General features: G+C 42.6%; 1 protein-coding gene across 1 annotated transcript in view; it reads right to left on the bottom strand.

Annotated features, from left to right (window-relative positions):
• LOC128699332 (coiled-coil domain-containing 92B-like) overlaps positions 1-20,098 on the bottom strand; it is a 92,389-nt gene extending 72,291 nt beyond the window's left edge. Inside the window, exons 1-2 of the mRNA XM_070098246.1 lie at positions 20,079-20,098; positions 3,067-4,038 (exon numbers count right to left, since the gene is read on the bottom strand). The gene's annotated coding sequence lies outside the window, so the exon portion shown is untranslated. The remainder of the gene's footprint in view (positions 1-3,066; positions 4,039-20,078) is intronic.
• Positions 20,099-21,654: the final 1,556 nt, after the last annotated feature.

Raw genomic sequence — 21,654 nt, forward strand, 5'->3', positions numbered from 1 at the left:
TGTCATTGATGTCAGCCAGGCCTGTCTACCATGTGCGTGTACAAGGTATACAGGCCTAGAAATAAAGATATTGTATTATAGTGTAAAGCATCCTTCTGGCAAGACAGTGATGGAGTGAGTGATGGTGAAAGTTTTTTTTTTTTCGGGCCACCCTGCCTTGGTGGGAATCGGCCAGTGTGCTAATAAAATAAAATATTATTTAGACACAGTTTGTACATACATTTAGACATAGTTTGTAAATACATTTAGGCATAGTGTATACAAACATTTGGACAGTTTGTTCATACATTTAGACATGGCAAAAAACTGGCAGTTCCCTGTCAGGTTATAAGGCATGACAGAGCAAGAGACCGCTAATATTACAAGGCATTTATAACTGAGGAATCAACAATGAGACATTTACCATGGCACACTTTGTTCCTCACACAAGTGTTGTCATCTATACTCACCTACTGAAGGAAATGACAGCGGTGATGTGAGGAAACCTGGGAAACTAGCAAAGGAGGAGAAAGAGGTAATAAAGAGAGGATGCAATAACAGAAGAAAACAGAAAAGTAAGCTCACAGTGTATACACTATAAAGTTTGTTGAAAAAAAAGTATATATATATATATATATATATATATATATATATATATATATATATTCGGCACGACATATGTATTATATATATATATATATATGTCGTGCCGAATAGGCAGAACTTGCGATCTTGGCTTAAATAGCAACGTTCATCTTCCCATATAGGACAAGCGAAAATTTGTGTATGCAATAATTTCGCCAAAAACATTCTGAGCCTAACGAAAAAAATATATTTCACTGTGTTTGTTTAGTATTAAATTACTGTAAACAAATCTAAAATATATTTAGTTGGGTTAGGCTAAAATAAATTGTTCTTGTTATAATAAGGTGAGGTAAGTTTTCTAAGATTCTTTTGGAGCAAAATTAAAAATTTTTACATTAACATTAATGAAAAAAATATATCTTTAAACATATAAGAGAAAAATTTAGAAAGGACTTAATTTTAAATGAGTTCTTGCTAATTGACCAGTTTTACATATTCGGCACGACATATATATATATAGATATATATATATATATCTATATATATATATATATATATATATATATATATATATATATATATATATATATATATATATATATACACACACACACACACACACATAGTGAAATTCCAAGCGCATTCGTGGCTTCTCACATTATCAAGGAACTATAAAATTAAAGCATCAACAGGAGAGCATATAAAGACTGCACCTCACAGTCACTTCACGTCACCTTGGTTTTCTGTAAATTTGAAATTTAAAAATAATTGTTGCCCTTAAACATCTAGGAAAAGCAATGAGTTATTTTCTTTTAATTATTAAGGGTAACAATGACTTTAAATTTAAAATTTGCAGAAAACCAACAAATAACTGTTCCTATGTACGCTATTATTCTTCACAGCAAGATAGAGTTAAACTGTCGGTATTATCATCAATGTTTTTGAGAGCTTTGCGTATTAGTAGACTAGAATTCATAGATGAAGAAATCTAAACAAATTATGAAATAGCTAATGATCTAAAATACCCAAGAAACTTAATTGATAAATCCTTTAAAATTGTCAGAAATACTTTTTACAATCCAAAAAGGGACAACCAATCTTATTCAACTAAAAATATGTTGGTTCTCCCTTACCAGATATACTCCAGATATACCATGAAAACTTGGTTGATATGCCTTCTCTTCTTAAGACTTTTAATAACATAGTTATATTTAAAAATCTTGATACAGTAAAAAAAGAACTTTTGATAAAAAATTCCCCCAAAATGCTGATGGATGTATCTACAAGATTCCTTATCAAATATGTGATAAAGAACATAAATATACCATTAAAGCTGGACAAGATTCTAATGCTCTGTTTATTCATGTGCATGTGAGAGATTTTAACCATCCAATTGATTTTCAAAAGGTTGAGAAAGTTTTATCAAGAAAGTCCATGGTCGACAGGAATATAATAGAATCATGTTTCATAAAAAGCAGTTGTGGAAATAATATGAATATTTCTTTTGGTTTATGTAAATTGGATTAATTTATAATTAATAAAATTTGTGAAGAATTTAATGATACATTAGACAAATAAAAAATCTTAATGTTTGGGTAGAATATCAGTTGTGTTTCACAGAGTCGGGTGTTGTTACGTGACTGTGAGGTGTAGTCTTGCACTTACATGCCTTTCTGTTGATGTTTTATTTTTATTGTTCCTTGATAATGTGAGAAGTCACGAAAGCGCTTGGAATTTCACTATTTTTTCACATTGGGTGTTCTGCATATTGTGATATCACCTGTTTACTGTGATCTTATTGCGCACGCACACACACACACACACACACACACACACACACACACACACACACACACACACACACACACACCAGTTCGGAACCCACACCTAGCCAAGCACGTAAAGAAACTAGAGAAAGTGCAAAGGTTTGCAACAAGACTAATCCCAGAGCTAAGAGGTATGTCCTACGAGGAGAGGTTAAGAGAAATCAACCTGACGACACTGGAGGACAGGAGAGATAAGGGGGACATGATAACGACATACAAAATACTGAGAGGAATTGACAAGGTGGACAAAGACAGAATGTTCCAGAGATGGGACACAACAATAAGGGGACACAGTTGGAAGTTGAAGACACAGATGAATCACAGGGATGTTAGGAAGTATTTCTTCAGCCACAGAGTAGTCAGGAAGTGGAATAGTTTGGGAAGCGATGTAGTGGAGGCAGGATCCATACATAGCTTTAAGCAGAGGTATGATAAAGCTTCACTAGTAGCGACCAGTGAAGAGGCGGTGCCAGGAGCTTGGATTCGACCCCTGCAACCTCAACTAGGTAAGTACACACACACACAAACACACACATATAGCATATATATTAAAGTATTCTTGACTGGTGGTGGACAAGTGACAGGCAGTATTAATGACCTTCGTGTAGTCGATAGGCTTTAAACCCAATACTAGCAACATGACAGAATAGCAAATGCTAGAGTCGAGGATACTAACCTGCTTGGTTGTGGTGGTGGTGATGGTAGTAGTAGTTGTAGTAGTAGTAATAGTAGTAGTAGTAGTAGTAGTAGTAGTAGTAGTAGTAACAGTAGCAGTAGTATTGGATATGACGTTGTTAGTGATGGCGGTAGTGTTGGTGATCGGTGAAGTAGTGGCGTCAATAGTGGTGGTGGTGGTGGTGTCAGTGGCACACAGTGGTTGTATTGCTATCAGTAGCGCAGTCTGGCACCAGGACTCAGTGTGTGGGCCCTACCCTGCCATCACTGACCACACACTGCCACCACTAGTGTTTCCAACACCCCCACCACTGTTGTATTTCCAGAACCTCCACCACTACTGTATTTCGAGCACTACCACCACTGTTGTATTTCCAACACCCCCACTGCTGTTGTATTTACAACTCTCCTTCACTTTTGCAACCTCTCTCTATCGCAACTAAAACCCAGTCAATGTCAACTCCAATTGTTCTTTCGAAATCATCATTATAAAAGCAATTACAACCGAAGGAGCACGGGCTCGATGCAGGGCAAATCGAGACGGATGGTCGTGTCTCCCTGACACCTGCTGCCTCTGTTCACCTATAAGTAGGTACCTGGGTGCTAAGCAGGTGTCATCCTAGGATAGAGGAAGAGAAATCTGCAGCGGTAATAAGCCACACTGCTTGACTTTTCTTCCTGGGTTAATAACCCACGCTGCTTGGCTTTCCCTGGGTTAATAAGCCAGGCTACTTGGCTTTCCCTGATTAACAAGACACACAATTTCACTTATCCTGGGTTAACAAGCCACACTCTTTCACTTTTCCAGTGTTAACAAGCCAAAATACCTGACTTTCTTGAGGGTTTTCCTGGGTTAACAAAACGACGCAAGTCTCGTGCTCAGGTATAACGTGTGAAGAAACACAACCACCATCACTGACGGCTGCCAGTGGACGACTGGCCGTGGCGCTGGCTTGGGACCTCGATGCTGGCCCTGCAGGAGAAAAAACAAAGTCAGCTATTGGTCAGTTCCTCATGCAAGGGAAGGACTCCTCGGCCTTTGGTTGGTTGGGGAGGGCTCCTAGGCCTCTGATTGGTTGGGGAGGGGGTGGGGGAATTCGTAAGAACAGAACACTGTAGCAGGTCGAAGATAGTCATGCATAATTTGTAGATAGGAATAGTTAGATGGGTGAAGCCTGGTATAGGCTGGTATCTCTAAAGTGGAGCATCATTTAGGGCTCCGAGTGAGGCATCATGTTGTGTAGTCCCTTCCGGAGGTCACCGCCTCCGAGGCCCGATCCCAGACCAGGCCTCCAGGATACTGGGCTGATCGATCAGGCTGTTAGTGCCCGACTCCAGCAGTACGACGTATGCACCACAACCCAGCTGATTAGGAACTGTTTTTGAGGAATCTGTCGACTTCCCTCTTGAAGACAGCCAGGGGGTCTGTTGGTAATATCCCTTATGACAAGAAGGAAGGGCGATGAAGAGTCGTGGTCCCTTTACACTTACTGAGTTCTATTTATCAATGTGTGGTCATCGCATCCCTGCTTCTCACCGGAGGTATCTTGCACAGTTTGCCAAGTCTCTTGTGTTCATATGTAGTGATTTTGGTGTGCAGGTTTGGTACCAATCTCCCTAGAATCTTCCAGGTATAGATTATCATGTATGATTCTCTCCGACGTTCTGCGGAGTACAGTTCTAGGAACTTCAGTTATTATTATAATCAAAAAGAAGCGCTAAGCCACAAGAGCTATACAGCGCTAGGAACTTCAAGCACTACTAGTAATTCTTTTGCTTGACTGAGTTTATGTACAACATACACTATCTTTCATTATACTAACGTTTTAAGTGAAAAATTAGTGTATTCGACTATCGCATTTTCCATTTTATTTAGTAAACTTTTGTTTCATTTCTGCCGTCATCATGTATTGGCTACCAGTACACCATTACTGTCTGACGTAGTGTAACTTACACAGTAAGTTTGTTACAACTGATTAAAAGTCACAATAAATGCTGGAACCCATGAAAGACATTAACTATTTTTAACCAGTTTAATACCGAACAGTAAGTACAATTTTTACAATATAGGAACAAACTGTACCTGTAACACTGCATGTGTCCCGTGGCCTGGTAGGTACACACTGAGTGTCCGTGGTTCGATCCCCAGTCGGGTGGTAACATTGGGCGTGTTTCCTTATACCTGCTGACCCCGTTCACCTAGCGAGTAAGTAGGTACCTGGTTGTTAGTCGACTGATGTGCGTGGCATCCTGTGGAACAAGGTTGAAGGACCACAATGGAAATAAGACAAACAGTTCCATGATGACGCACTGACTTTCTTGGGTTATCCTGGGTGGCTAACCCTCCGGGTTAAAAATCCCAACAAAATCTTATCTCATGAGAGCCCAGTTAGGTTTACAGCCATGAAACTTACAGGGAAGATAGCTGAAGAAATTCCTTACAAAATAACACATGAGTTGTCAAAATATTTTTATTAGTTAACGAATTGTGAGTTGTAAACTTTGATTTCTTACTCAGTTATTTTTGTTTAAAATTGGCTCTTCGGAGTTCTCCAGGGAGAACCTAGTATACATGTGTATATGTGTATACATGTGTATACATGTGTATATGTGTATACATGTGTATATGTGTATACATGTAAACACTCTCGACCTACCTGTGTATTGATCTGCAATCATTATGCAATCTGCTTCATGCAGAGGAAAAGCAATCAACAGTTGTGAATTCATGACCAATATTGTGTCGAGTGGATGAGTTTGTTTGATGAGAAAGTTCTGAACATAGTCCTGCCCTTCCAGCACATTGTTACACACACACACACACACACACACACACACACTACAGTTAAATTTAGCATTATAGTGGTGGTGATAGTAGTAGAGGTAATGGTATAAGCAGTGGTAGAGGTAGTGGTATTTAGTAGTGGTAGTGGTATTAGCAGTGGCAGTGATATCAGTAGTGGTGGTAGTCGTGGTGGTGGTAGTAGTGGTGGTAGTCGTAGTGGTGGTAGTCGTGGTGGTGGTAGTAGTGGTGGTAGTCTTAGTGGTGGTAGTCGTAGTGGTGGTAGTCGTGGTGGTGGTAGTGGTGACCTTGTTTGTCAAAAAAATTGTCTCGTGACACGAGTCTTTAATTAAGAGACGACGTATTCAGTGATTAAGCAAGTTCTGGCTTACTGGTGCTATGTATCCTGTGGCTTACTGGTGCTATGTATCCTCTGGCTTACTGGTGCTATATATCCTCTGGCTTACTGGTGCTATGTATCCTCTGGCTTACTGGTGCTATATATCCTCTGGCTTACTGGTGCTATATATCCTCTGGCTTACTGGTGCTATGTATCCTCTGGCTTACTGGTGCTATGTATCCTCTGGCTTACTGGTGCTATATATCCTCTGGCTTACTGGTGCTATATATCCTCTGGCTTACTGGTGCTATATATCCTCTGGCTTACTGGTGCTATATATCCTCTGGCTTACTGGTGCTATGTATCCTCTGGCTTACTGGTGCTATATATCCTCTGGCTTACTGGTGCTATGTATCCTCTGGCTTACTGGTGCTATGTATCCTCTGGCTTACTGGTGCTATATATCCTCTGGCTTACTGGTGCTATGTATCCTCTGGCTTACTGGTGCTATATATCCTCTGGCTTACTGGTGTTATGTATCCTCTGGCTTACTGGTGCTATATATCCTCTGGCTTACTGGTGTTATGTATCCTCTGGCTTACTGGTGCTATGTATCCTCTGGCTTACTGGTTCTATATATCCTCTGGCTTACTGGTGTTATGTATCTCTGGCTTATATGTATCCTCTGGCTTACTGGTGCTATATATCCTCTGGCTTACTGGTGCTATGTATCCTCTGGCTTACTGGTGCTATATATCCTCTGGCTTACTGGTGTTATGTATCCTCTGGCTTACTGGTGCTATGTATCCTCTGGCTTACTGGTGCTATATATCCTCTGGCTTACTGGTGTTATGTATCCTCTGGCTTACTGGTGCTATGTATCCTCTGGCTTACTGGTGCTATATATCCTCTGGCTTACTGGTGTTATGTATCCTCTGGCTTACTGGTGTTATGTATATGGTTCTATATATCTCTGGCTTACTGGTGTTATGTATCCTCTGGCTTACTCTGGTGCTATGTATATGGTTCTATATATCTCTGGCTTACTGGTGTTATGTATCCTCTGGCTTACTGGTGCTATGTATCCTCTGGCTTACTGGTGCTATATATCCTCTGGCTTACTGGTGTTATGTATATATCCTCTGGCTTACTGGTGTTATGTATGGTGCTGTATCTCTGGCTTACTGGTGCTATATGTATGGTTCCTCTGGCTTACTGGTGTTATGTATCCTCTGGCTTACTGGTGCTATGTATCCTCTGGCTTACTGGTGCTATATATCCTCTGGCTTACTGGTGTTATGTATCCTCTGGCTTACTGGTGTTATGTATCCTCTGGCTTACTGGTGTTATGTATCCTCTGGCTTACTGGTGCTATGTATCCTCTGGCTTACTGGTGTTATGTATCCTCTGGCTTACTGGTGCTATATATCCTCTGGCTTACTGGTGTTATGTATCCTCTGGCTTACTGGTGCTATATATAGTCTGGCTTACTGGTGCTATGTATCCTCTGGCTTACTGGTGCTATATATCCTCTGGCTTACTGGTACTATGTATCATCTGGCTTACTGGTGTTATGTATCCTCTGGCTTACTGGTGTTATGTATCCTCTGGCTTACTGGTGCTATATATCCTCTGGCTTACTGGTGCTATGTATCCTCTGGCTTACTGGTACTATGTATCCTCTGGCTTACTGGTACTATATATCCTCTGGCTTACTGGTGCTATGTATCCTCTGGCTTACTGGTGCTATGTATCCTCTGGCTTACTGGTGCTAAATATCCTCTGGTTTACTGGTGCTATGTATCCTCTGGCTTACTGGTGCTATGTATTCACTGGCTTATTGGTGCTATGTATTTACTGGCTTACTGGTGCTATGTATCCTCTGGCTTACTGGTGCTAAGTATCCTCTGGTTTACTGGTGTTATGTATCCTCTGGCTTACTGGTGCTATGTATTCACTGGCTTACTGGTGCTATGTATCTCTGGCTTACTGGTGCTATGTATTCACTGGCTTATTGGTGCTATGTATTCACTGGCTTACTGGTGCTATGTATCCTCTGGCTTATTGGTGCTATGTATTCACTGGCTTACTGGTGCTATGTATCTCTGGCTTACTGGTGCTATGTATTCACTGGCTTATTGGTGCTATGTATTCACTGGCTTACTGGTGCTATGTATCTCTGGCTTACTGGTGCTATGTATTCACTGGCTTACTGGTGCTATGTATCTCTGGCTTACTGGTGCTATGTATTCATTGGCTTATTGGTGCTGTGTATTCACTGGCTTACTGGTGCTATGTATCCTCTGGCTTACTGGTGCTATGTATCCTCTGGATTACTGGTGCTATGTATCCTCTGGCTTATTGGTGCTTTGTATCCACTGGCTTACCTGCGCTATGTATCCTCTGGCTTACTGGTGCTATGTATCCTCTGGCTTATTGGTGCTTTGTATCCACTGGCTTATTGGTGCTATGTATTCACTGGCTTACTGGTGCTGTGTATCCTCTGGTTTACTGATGCTATGTATTCACTGGCTTACTGGTGCTATGTATTCACTGGCTTACTGGTGCTATGTATTCACTGGCTTACTGGTGCTATGTATTCACTGGCTTACTGGTGCTATGTATTCACTGGCTTACTGGTGCTAAAAAAACCTCTGGGTTTCTGGTGCTATGTATCCACTGGCTTACTGGTGCTATGTATCTACTGGCTTACTGGTGCTAAAAAAAGCCTCTGGGTTACTGGTGCTATGTATCCACTGGCTTACTGGTGCTAAAAAAAACCTCTGGGTTACTGGTGCTATGTATTTACTGGCTTACTGGTGATATGTATCCTCTGGCTCACTGGTGCTGTGTATTTGCTGGCTTACCGGTACTATGTATGCTCTGGGTTACTGGTGCTATGTATTTACTAGCTTACTGGTACTATGCATCCTCTGGGTTACTAGTGGTATCTATCCACTAGCTTACTGGTACTGTATAACCTCAGCTAGGCATCCTCTGGTTCACCAGAGGCTGGGTTACCCACCACTTTCATAACAGCTAACGTGACTTACATGCATTTCTTACTCTTCTGTCTTCCATATTCTTTTCGGGTTAATTAACATGTACGAGGCTGGGCTGATGCAACACGGGGATATCTTTCTTGGATCGCGTAGCGACTGAAGTATATCTAGCTTTGTCGTAAGTCTCAGCCACTTTCGGTGTAACTCCAAGTTGCTTAATGCATTACATGTAAGCATTTTATTCCAAGTACTCACTGAGTACAGATGGTAAACAGTACTCCAGCGCCTGAAGGTTACGTAGTGCAGACACAGCGGTGCACGTTTCTCGTCACAAGTGAAACGTTGCGACAACAAAAACTTGCTCTCTTATCTTTGTAGTAAAGTTAGACTGTGCTTCCTGGAGCCTGGCCCAGGAAGATACATCATAGTTTACTCCACGAAAATTCAGGAGGGATTGGTCCCAAATCTGCACACAGAAATCACTCCCTACGAAAAAAACAAGACTCAACAGACGGTGCAAAATACCCCCTCAGAGGTGCCATGAGTACATTATAACCCAATAAATGTAAAGGAACCAAGACTTTTCAAAACCCTCCCTTCATACATTAAGGGAATTACCAATAGACCCCTAGTTGTGTTCAACAGAAATTGTGATAAGTTCCTCAGACCAATTCCTGATCAACCAGGCTGTGGTGTCTACGTTGGTCTGCGCACGATCAGATGAAACAACCTGATTGATCAGGGCCATTAGGCAGAGCCGCAGAAGGCCTGGTCTGAGACTGAGTTGAAGGGGGCGGTGACCCCCGAAACTTTCAGGGTAACCTTCACGTACAATACCCGTCACCATCTGTATTGTTTTACAAACCCTCTGAAGACCAGAGGAGACAATGGCAGGGTCGTCCATGATGACAGGGACAACCATGATAACAGAGGAAACCATGATGGCAGGGGAGACCTTGATAGCAGGAGAATATGGCGGGGGAAACCATGACAGGGAAGATCATGGCAGGGGACACCATAGCAGGGGAAACCATGGCAGGGGGGGACCATAGGAAGGGAGACCATGGGAGGGGGCTGGAGGAACACACAAGAAACGAGGACAACACCTGCAAGTAATCTTCCTTCCAGGAAGATGGTAATTATCACAGATAATTATCATGATAATTATCATCGTAGATACGCACAAAACCAGTAAGGGCTGTACAGCGCCCGTCGAATGGGAGGTTATAATGTTTTAAAGCGGTAGACCCTACTGGGATTTTTTTAGCTGTTAAACTTATTTCGTATATATCGCTGTCAGACTGACATCATTATCAGATTGACACTGTCATTATCAGATTGACACTATCATCAGATTTAGACCATCACTATCAGCTTGTACTGTCGTCTACAGTTCACTCTTATATTACAGAAATCAGTCACAAAACAAGTCCAGTACAAGTCCATTTTTCACTCTCTCTCTCTCTCTCTCTCTCTCTCTCTCTCTCTCTCTCTCTCTCTCTCTCCCCTATTTCACCAGCCTTAAGTGCCAGTAAATTTCGACGAAGGGGCAATATCCCCCGCCATAGTGACAAACTGGTCGTTCCATTAGTAATCTGGATCCTCAAAAGAAGGAAATGTACAGTAGTAAGAGACTCCTGCGCCTCGTGTTCAGCAACAGCCTGGTTGAGCAGGCAAGCATCAGACAAGCCAGGTTTAGGGGCGGGCTCCGAGAGTTGGAAACCCCCTCGAAACTTGTCAAAGGTATATCGAAGGTATAGGTCTTCCCAAAATTAATAAAGCTATCATCTTAAACCTAAAACTATTATCTTAGACCCAAAACTATTATTTTAGATCCAAAACGATTAACGACTCATTACGTCTGACGTTGAAAGTCCACTACATACGTCAGCAGGGACACAGGGGCAAGCATTTGTCAGAGTTAATGGCTACGACCAGCATGGTATGCTTAAAGACATTCAGGGGATCTGCTTAGCAGTATTATGTCGATACGAGAGACAAAAAGTTGGCCAATTTTGTTGTCACTGCCTTTTCATGAATGTCTCCACGACGAGTTAATGACGATTGTCATCTCTATACCTGCCAAGGATTTTGCTGCCTTAAGTAAACTTTGCATCCAATTTAAAGTTGTTTTTTTTCCCCCCGCGACAACGATACACAGCCAGAGTTCCGGAATGATAAGTGGGTCACCTATCAGCCCACTTTAGCAAATTTGTATATGGAACACTCGGAAGCAGAGAGATTTGACACTTTCATTGCAGAGAGCGTGACCTGGTCGCAGGGACACATGAATGATATCCTTATTATATAGCCTATTAATATCATCATGGGGAGAGCTCAACTCATAGGGATTATACAGCGCGTGTTGAAGGGAAGGGGGTGACCAGGAAGGCATTCAGGTTCAATTCAGGGAACTGGAGCACAGATCCAATTCACTAGATCAAGAGCCCCTCACCAGCATCAAGGAACCTTCCTTGAGGGTTATAGAGCTTAGAGACTCAATGATAAACAATGATCTCTAACACTTGATGTGGCTGAGTCTACCATCAAATTCACGTTAGACGAGGAATGTGACGAGAGTTTTACCTTCCTTGATTTTCTCCTGTACAAATTTGTGGACAAATTATTGTTTAAATTATAGTGGAAATTTATTAACAAAGATGATTATTAAGACACATACAACAACAGGGTAATTTTATTGTTGAAAAGTTTCGTTGATACAGTAGGCTTCTTCAGTGAAATACAGAGGCAGCAGGTGTAGTAGTGAAGTGAAGATGATGTAATCAGACCATTAACCTTGGAGAAAGAGTATTTGAGGTGGTCAGTCCCTCAGCCTGGAGAAGAGTTCAACTCCACTCAAACCACAACAACCTAACGAAACGTAGAATGGCCATCTTGTTATTTCTCAGAGCTGATAGGATTTACAGCACCGAATAACCCGGGTGTGAATTCATACATCAGGTATTTATTACACTATACTTTCCCTCCCATTTTATCAACGTTTGCTGACGAGGAGCACAGCAGGTCTACAGGACCCACCTAAACGGAATCTGCGGTCAGATTTTTCGTTCTGCCGAGCAGCAGGGTTGCTAATAACATCGCTAAACAAGCCTTTGTGATACCGAGGCTGCATTATTATTATTATTATTATTATTATTATTATCATGGGAGCGCTAAACCCGTAGGATTATACAGCGCATGTGGGGAGGGGGGAATGGAAGGTATTCAGACTCGATTCAGGGAACTGGAGCACAGATCCAGTTCTCTAGATCAAGAGCCCCTCACCAGAGTCAAGGAACCTCCCTTGAAGGGACCGAGGCTGCAGATGATTACATCTTGCAGAGACTGCGACGAAGCTTGTGGGAGAAATAGCCAGGAATTTGGACAGTAAAATTAACGAACACAAAGCGCATGAAGAACTGATAACGTCAATAATGTCTACATAATACACAGCAACAACCACTAGATAAAATGGAGTGAAACCAGACTTACCTTAAAAGATAAAGACCTTCGTAGACGACGCTGCCCTGAATCTGCAGTTATAAGTCTTGGTGATACAGATGTACAGAACACCGGAAGCTTCAGCATTTCCGAGGTGCTAACCAAATTAATCTCAGGAAGCCAAGATACTGCCATGAAGGGCAATGCTACTAACTATTACTCTCTTGCTCCTCATCCATCTACACCTGTCGTACATCTGTCTATGTTATGCACACTTGTTTCACCTTACTATACAAACACTTGTCTCATCCTAGTATACACACCCTTATTTTACCTTGCTATATACACACTTCTTTTACTCTGGTGAGCGGAAACATTTATTATTTAAAACTTCTCATAATTTGCATATACGTATTTTTTTATATACATATATCAGTATTAACTATACACAAATAACCCGCACATAGGAGTGTAACTTTGTAAATGGTCCAAGTCGGACCGAAACGTCATCATAAGCTTCTGTGTGCGGGTTATTTGTGTATTGGTCCAGTAACTTTACTGTGCGTTTTTGTTCAGTATTGACTTTGTATGTCATGATTTTTTTTTTTAGATCTAGAATTCTTCGCCGGCGTCAAGGCACCGCTCTAGAACGAACACTGGCTTAGAGCAAAGCTAGTACAGCATACCTAGTGGCTCATTGGTAGAGTCTTTGGCTCACAAACCAAGGACCCGGGTTCAGTTACGAGAGGGTTCGAGGAAATAGGTAATTTTCCTTATCTCTCTTGCCCCTTGTTCACCTTGTGAAAACAGGTACCTAGATGTTAGTTGACTGCTGTGAGTGCCATCGAGGGAGAAAGAATAGGAAGAGTTGGGTTTTGAAATGAGGGAGGATAACAGCTCTTAGTCTATAAAAACAACTGAAACAGGATAGCAGTTTCTAACCTGTAAGATTAACTGAGGCAGGATAACAGTTTCTAGCATATAATATTAGCTGAGGCAGGATAAAAGTTTCTAGCATGTAATATTAACTGAGGCAGGATAACAGTTTCTAGCATGTAATATTAACTGAGGCAGGATAACAGTTTCTAGCATATAATATTAGCTGAGGCAGGATAACAGTTTCTAGCATATAATATTAACTGAGGCAGGATAACAGTTTCTAGCATGTGATATTAACTGAGGCAGGATAACAGTTCTCAGCTTGTAAATTCAGCAGTATTAAAAATAGAAGGGGGATAAAAAATGAATAAGGGCAACTAACTGTAAGCGTAAATTAATCAGTGTATTATTATTATTATTATTATTATTATTATTATTATTATTATACATAAAGATGACTTTCAGTTCCCCTCCTGTATCACCCCCTGCACCACCTTCAGTCTTCCGTACCCAGGTCCTCAGCTGTAGGTGCTGAGAGCTCTACCTTCACATACCCCCCTCCTTTTCCCTCCCTTCCCCAGGTAATGGACGATCAATGGGTATTAATAATTCCTTCAGCGTCGCCAGCAGGAGACCTGAACTACGCACTTACGATCTCTTTATAATTATGTATACCTGCACCTACATGTGGTTGTATGGGTCGAGTCGCAGCTTATGACCCCGCCTCTTCGCTGGTCGCTACTAGATCCACTCTCTCCTGGCTTCGAGAGCCTTATCGTACCTCTTCTTAGAGTTATGTATGGATCCTGTCATTACCGATCAAGTCTCTAGATCGTTCCATTTCCTGACTACTCTAAGGCTGAAAAAATACATTCTAACATCCCTATGACTCATTTAAGTTTTCATTGTTCATCTGTGCCCTCGTATTTTTAATCCCATCTCTTAATCTGTCCCTGTACACCCTATCAATTCCTCTCATTATTTTATACGTTAGCATGTCACCCCTAGTTCTTTTTTTCCCTCTAGTGTCATCAGGCTGAGTTCCCTTAAACTCTCCTCATAGGACATACTCGTAAGCTCCAAGACTACTCTCGTTGCAAACCTTTGCACTTTCTCTAATTTCTTGACGTGTGTGACCAAGTGTGGGTTCCATAGTGACTTTGCGTACTCCAATATAGGCCTAACATATGCCACATACAGTGTCGTGAATGACCGTTTAGGTTTCTGGCGACATGCTTCTACTTGAGTAAGATTTGAAGCCTTCTTCCCTTTCCCCCGAGCCTGTACTCCGTCTGCTGTCGTCTTTGACTTTCCCCAGACTTCATAACTTTGTGCTTGCTGAAGTTAAATTACAGTAATCACTTGTCAGGCCAAACCTGCAGCCTGTCCAGATCCATTTGTAAGTTTTCATGGCCCTTACCTGCTTGTATTATCATTAGTTTCACATCATCAGCGAATAAGGATGCCTCTGACTATCCCTTACGCCATGGCATTCACGTATACAAGAAACAGAACCGGCCCTAGAACTGAACCTTGTGGAACCCCACGTGACACATGCACCCATTTCGACACCTCTGCATGGACCATCACTCGTTTCCTTCCCGTCAGGTATTCCCTGACTCACTGAAGTGCTCTTCCTGTTATTCCTGCCTGCTCCTCTAGCTTCTGTACCCAGTCTCTTGTGCGGTTCTGTGTCAGAAGCCAATTTCCTAAGCCTTTTGTGTATCCATAAGCTCTTACGCTACCCTCCACCAGCGCTCCCGCAGCCCGGTCCCAGACCAGGCCTCCTAGTGTACCAAGGTCTGATTATCCAGGCTGACTAGAACTGACCCGAGGAACATATAAAGTTCCGTTTGATTTTTTTCTCACTAACACCCACGCTGAACCCCTCCGATACCTCCCACACCCACTCTGAACCCCTCCGATACCTCCCACACCCACTCTGAACCCCACCGATACCTCGCACACCCACTCTGAGCCCCACCGATACCTCCCACACCCATTCTGAACCCCTCCGATACCACCCACACCCACTCTGAATCCCTCCGATACCTCTCACACCCATTCTGAACCCCTCCCTCTCACCCACACCCACTTTGAACCCCTCCCTCTCACCCACACCCCCCTATCTGTCCCTTCCTCCCTCACCTGCACTGTAATATACTAATGCATGTATATACATTTAAATGTCATCCAAATTTCTCTCCCGCTCTCTCTCTTAATTTTATATGTACATAGACATATTATTTAAGTCAGATATTTTTCTTTTCTCCCTCTCTTTCTCTCTTATATATAATTTCTCTTCTCCTCGCTTTGGGATAATGAAGATATCATCATAAAAATTCCATTTCTCCTGTGTACGAGAAGTTATCCAGATGACCATAGCTGGTGAACACTTCCTGGAATACTTGGTGACATCCTTGTTGCCCTATTGAAGTCTGCCAGCTCAAGCTGACAGTGCTGAAGTCTCTCAGCTCAGGCTGACACTACTGAAATCTTTCAGCTCAGGCTGGCACTGCTGAAGTTTCCCACCTCAGGCTGACATGCTGAAGTCTCTTAGCTCAGGCTGACATGCTGAAGTCTCTCAGCTCAGGCTGGCATTACTGAAGTCTTTCAGCCCAGGCTGACACGTTTCAGCACCCTGCATGAGCACCATCCTGCATGATGTAATATGACAGGGAAACATACATAGCTAGAAAGAACAAATAGGCACAATACCGTGACTGGAACAATACACAAACAACCCGCACATAGGAGAGAGAAGCTTACCACGACGTTTCGGTCCGACTTGGACCATTTACAAAATATCTCTTTGTAAATGGACCAAGTCGGAGCGAAACGTTGTCCTAAGCTCCTCTCTCCTATGTGCGGGTTATTTATGTAAACCTAACTAGCTTTGTTCCCATTGTGTAACTATCATATAGGAGGAGGATATTAAATAGTCAGAGCATTATTCACACACACATACACACACACACACACACACACACACACACACACACACACACACACACACACACACACACACACACACACGTAGTTTTAAGGCGAGGTATGATAAAGCTCATGGAGCAGGGAGAGAGAGGACCTAGTAGCAATCAGTGAAGAGGCGGGGCCAGGAGCTATGACTCGACCCCTGCAACCACAAATAGGTGAGTACACATACACACACACACACATACACACACACACATACACACACACACACATACACACACACACACACACACACACACACACACACACACACACACACACACACACACACACACACACACACACACACACACACACACACACACACACACACACACACACACACACACACACACACACACACACACACACACACACACAGAGGAAAGGATGAACCAGCAAGACTGGACCTAGTATTCACCTTGAGTAGTGCAGATATTGAGGACATCACATATGAAAGACCCCTTGGGGGCAGCGATCATGTGGCTTTAAGCTTCGAATACACAGTAGAGCTACAAGTGGAGGGGGAAGCAGGAAGGCCAGGACGAATGAAGCCAAACTACAAGAAAGGGGACTACACGGGAATGAGGAACTTCCTGAACGGGGTTGAGTGGGATAGAGAACTGGCAGGGAAGCCAGTTAATGAGATGATGGAATATGTAGCAACAATGTGCAAGGAGGCTGAGGAAAGGTTTGTACCCAAGGGTAACAGGAATAACGAAAAAGCCTGGATGAGCCCATGGTTCACCCAAAAGTGCAGGGAGGCAAAAACCAAGTGTGCTAGGGAATGGAAGAAATATAGAAGGCAAAGGACCCAGGAGAATAAGGAGAGCAGTCGTAGAGCCAGACATGAATATGCACAGATAAGAAGGGAGGCCCAACGACAATATGAAAACGACATAGCAGCGAAAGCCAAATCTGACCCGAAGCTGTTATACAGCCACATCAGGAGGAAAACAACAGTCAAGGACCAGGTAATCAGGCTAAGGAAGGAAGGAGGAGAGACAACAAGAAATGACCGTGAAGTATGTGAGGAACTCAACTAGAGATTTAAAGTGTTCACAGAGGAGACAGAAGGAACTCCAGAAACACGGAGAGGTGGGGCACACCACCAAGTGCTGGACACAGTTCACACAACCGAGGAAGAAGTGAAGAGGCTTCTGAGTGAGCTAGATACCTCAAAGGCAATGGGGCCAGATAACATCTCTCCATGGGTCCTGAGAGAGGGAGCAGAAGCGCTATGTGTACCCCTAACAACAATACTCAATACATCTATCGAAACAGGGAGATTGCCTGAGGCATGGAAGACAGCAAATGTAGTCCAAATCTTTAAAAAAGGAGACAGACATGAAGCACTAAACTACAGACCAGTGTCACTCACATGTATAGCATGCAAAGTCATGGAGAAGATTATCAGGAGAAGAGTGGTGGAACACCTAGAAAGGAATGATCTCATCAACAGCAGCCAACATGGTTTCAGGGACGGGAAATCCTGTGTCACAAACCTACTGGAGTTCTATGACATGGTGATAGCAGTAAGACAAGAGAGAGAGGGGTGGGTGGATTGCATTTTCTTGGACTGCAAGAAGGCGTTTGACACAGTTCCACACAAGAGATTAGTGCAAAAACTGGAGGACCAAGCAGGGATAACAGGGAAGGCACTACAATGGATCAGGGAATACCTGTCAAGAAGACAGCAGCGAGTCATGGTACGTGGCGAGGTGTCAGAGTGGGCACCTGTGACCAGCGGGATCCCACAGAGGTCAGTCCTAGGACCAGTGCTGTTTCTGGTATTTGTGAACGACATGACGGAAGGAATGGGGTGAGTATAATACCAGACACATCTCCTGAAGCGCACATCAATCAAATAACTGCTGCAGCATATGGGCGCCTAGCAAACCTCAGAACAGCATTCCGACATCTTAATAAGGAATCGTTCAGGACCCTGTACACCGTGTACGTTAGGCCCATATTGGAGTATGCGGCACCAGTTTGGAACCCACACCTAGCCAAGCACGTAAAGAAACTAGAGAAAGTGCAAAGGTTTGCAACAAGACTAATTCCAGAGCTGAGAGGTATGTCCTACGAGGAGAGGTTAAGGGAAATCAACCTGACGACACTGGAGGACAGGAGAGATAGGGGGGATATGATAACGACATACAAAATACTGAGAGGAATTGACAAGGTGGACAAAGACAGGATGTTCCAGAGATGGGACACATCAACAAGGGGACACAGTTGGAAGTTGAAGACACAGATGAATCACAGGGATGTTAGGAAGTATTTCTTCAGCCACAGAGTAGTCAGGAAGTGGAATAGTTTGAGAAGCGATGTAGTGGAGGCAGGATCCATACATAGCTTTAAGCAGAGGTATGATAAAGCACACGGTTCAGGGAGAGTTACCTAGTAGCGACCAGTGAAGAGGCGGGGCCAGGAGCTCGGACTCGACCCCTGCAACCTCAACTAGGTTAGTACAACTAGGTGAGTACACACAGACACACAATACAAATGAATCATGTCACTGAGATCTTGTCTAAATAGCTTACCATGTTTATCTGAGTTACAGATTTTTATACATAGTATATATTAACTGTTTGTACAAACAGTTCACATCTGAATCCTTAAAGAAATGCGGAGAATTGGACAGTAGACCTGCTGGTCGTGTTTTTTGTCAGGAGAGTTCATAAGCTGCGTTTTGCACCTCGTTAAAACACAAACGGAGGATCAAGCCTCACAATTTCTTGTGCTGAAGGACCCACACGAGCTTACAGCTGTACAACAACAACAACAACAACAACACTAATAATAATAATAATAATAATGGCCTAAGATACTTGGTCAAATTTTTGCAGTCTTAAATAACAAAAAAAGGCACAATACCGTGACTGGAACGATACACAAATAACCCGCACATAGAAGAGAGGAGCTTACGACGACGTTTCGGTTCTATTCCCATAGTTTTTGTGTTCTCAAGAATCTCTTCTGGAGTCTTTTTTTCCGTCCTCGTTTTAGTAGTTATTACTCAGCTTTCTTTTATTGTATGACTGTATGTAGGTTTGTGTAAATAAGCTATATGGGTGTGTATGTTGGTTTATGTATGCTGGCTTGTGTATGTGTGTATGTTGGCTTATTTGAGGGTGTATGTTGGATTATGTATGTGTGCATATTGGCTTATGTATGTATGTTGGCTATGTATGTATATTGACTTATGTGTGGGTGTATGTTGGTATATGAATGAATGTTTGTTGGCTTATGTATGGGTGTATGTTGGCTTATATGCAGGATGTGTATATTGACTTATGTTTGTGATTATTTAGTCTTATGTAAGTATGTGTGTATGTCGACAGAGTTGTGCAGTGTACATGTGTCGTACAGTGCCCCAGCCCAACTGACAGCCACAGAATAAACACTTATTTGCTACAGCAAACAGCTCCCGTGAACCAACAATGACAATGTTCACTAATGTTGTGGCAATTGATCTCTCAAAGCAGAGAGAGTGAGAGAGAAATACGAAATGACACTGGGCGGGGGTAAGGCTGGGGGGGTGGAGAGAGGGGGGAATTAAGAAAGGTAGTAGTAGTAGTAGTACTTACTTATAGATTAAGGGGGAGAAAGGACGCTGGGCGGATATTAAGAAGACACGAGACACGATCCATACATAGCACCAGATGCCTGGTTCCTCTCCCTCTTCCCTTCTCTACATCACCCGTCCAACACTCCTCGTATTTGCCTGTAGTGGAATGCTTGGCCATGTCCTCATCTCCCTGCTGAAGTTTTCCGGCTCAGGCTGACGAATTTCATTACCCCATTCACGGAACCTCTCCTGTGAATGAGTAAGACAGTGGAACACAACACGCTTTTGTTCCCACCGCAACTCTCTTAATAGAAGTGGGTAAGTTTATTTAGGTACAGTTACACAACTGTACATGGAAATAAGTCCCTTTGACTTTTTTGCGTTATCCTAAGTAATTTACACTCTGATAACTGTACTTATGTGCTTAAATAAGCTTACAAATTGCAAAATAAGGATATATTGCAGTATGCTGCAAGTGTTCCAGCTGGCCAGTACTCCTAATCTGCTACAGCTATTTGATTTGTGGACAGATTTCGCGTCATGCCCTGCCTTTGCTGCGTCAGTTTGTATGTGGGAGAAACAAGCCTGGATCACCGCCTCGGACGACACAGGTCCCCATTGTTTTGATGTTTTTAATGTTGTTTTTTTTCTATTTTTACTTGGAACCAGAACTGATTTCATTAGGATTCATTTAGTCTGCCATCCATCTCTTTTGGGATTTCAGTCATGTGCAGTTTCGATGAGGAGTCTTTCTGGTAGCTTAAGTAAGTTTATTTAGGCACAGATACACATTGTGTAAATTACCTAGCATAACCCAAACAAGTCAGACATAGTGACTTATTTCCACTGGGGGTCCTTGTTTCTTCCTTTAGCCTACGTGAGTCAACCAGTCGTGAGGGCTTAGGAAAATAGCTGACTTGTACTTTATGTTACAGTGAAGTGGTTCATCACCTCGTCCCTCTGTTTAAAGAGTTTGTCTCTGTCTAATCACAAATCAACGACTTGTGTCAGCATGTCATCATAGGTGGCCCGGATACCGCCTACCTCCATAAGTACAGTGGGCCCTCGGTGTTTAAACTTAATTGGTTTCTAGCTAGTGTTCGAACTGCCAAAAGTTCGATGTCCGTTACAGTATTTCCTAGGCTTTAATTATCAGCCTCACTCACTGGAGGATGTTGAACTGACTTCCAAAAAAGTCCCTGAGAGTTATGTCACTGTCAGAGGCCACTCCAAAGCACTTTTGAAAAGAGCTTTCGTTCAAAGACCGGGTAATTTTTTTTTCTGAACAAAATTGTTCGATTCCGGTTTGTTCGAGGTCCAGCACGTTCGAACACCGAAGTTTCCTTGTATTACCAACCCATAACATCTTGAGTGTACCAGAGTCCCTAAAACTTCACTTACTGAGACTGGAGACTTCTGCAGTTACTGTGGTGCCACGTATTTAGAAGCTCAGATAAATTAACTAAATAACAAAAAAAGGCACAATACCGTGATTGGAACGATACACAAATAACCCGCACATAAAAGAGAGAAGCTTACGACGACGTTTCGGTCCGACTTGGACCATTTACAAAGTCACATTAACCAGAAGTGGA

The sequence above is a fragment of the Cherax quadricarinatus genome, chromosome 61 (assembly GCF_038502225.1).
Source record: "Cherax quadricarinatus isolate ZL_2023a chromosome 61, ASM3850222v1, whole genome shotgun sequence".
NCBI lineage: Eukaryota > Metazoa > Arthropoda > Malacostraca > Decapoda > Parastacidae > Cherax > Cherax quadricarinatus.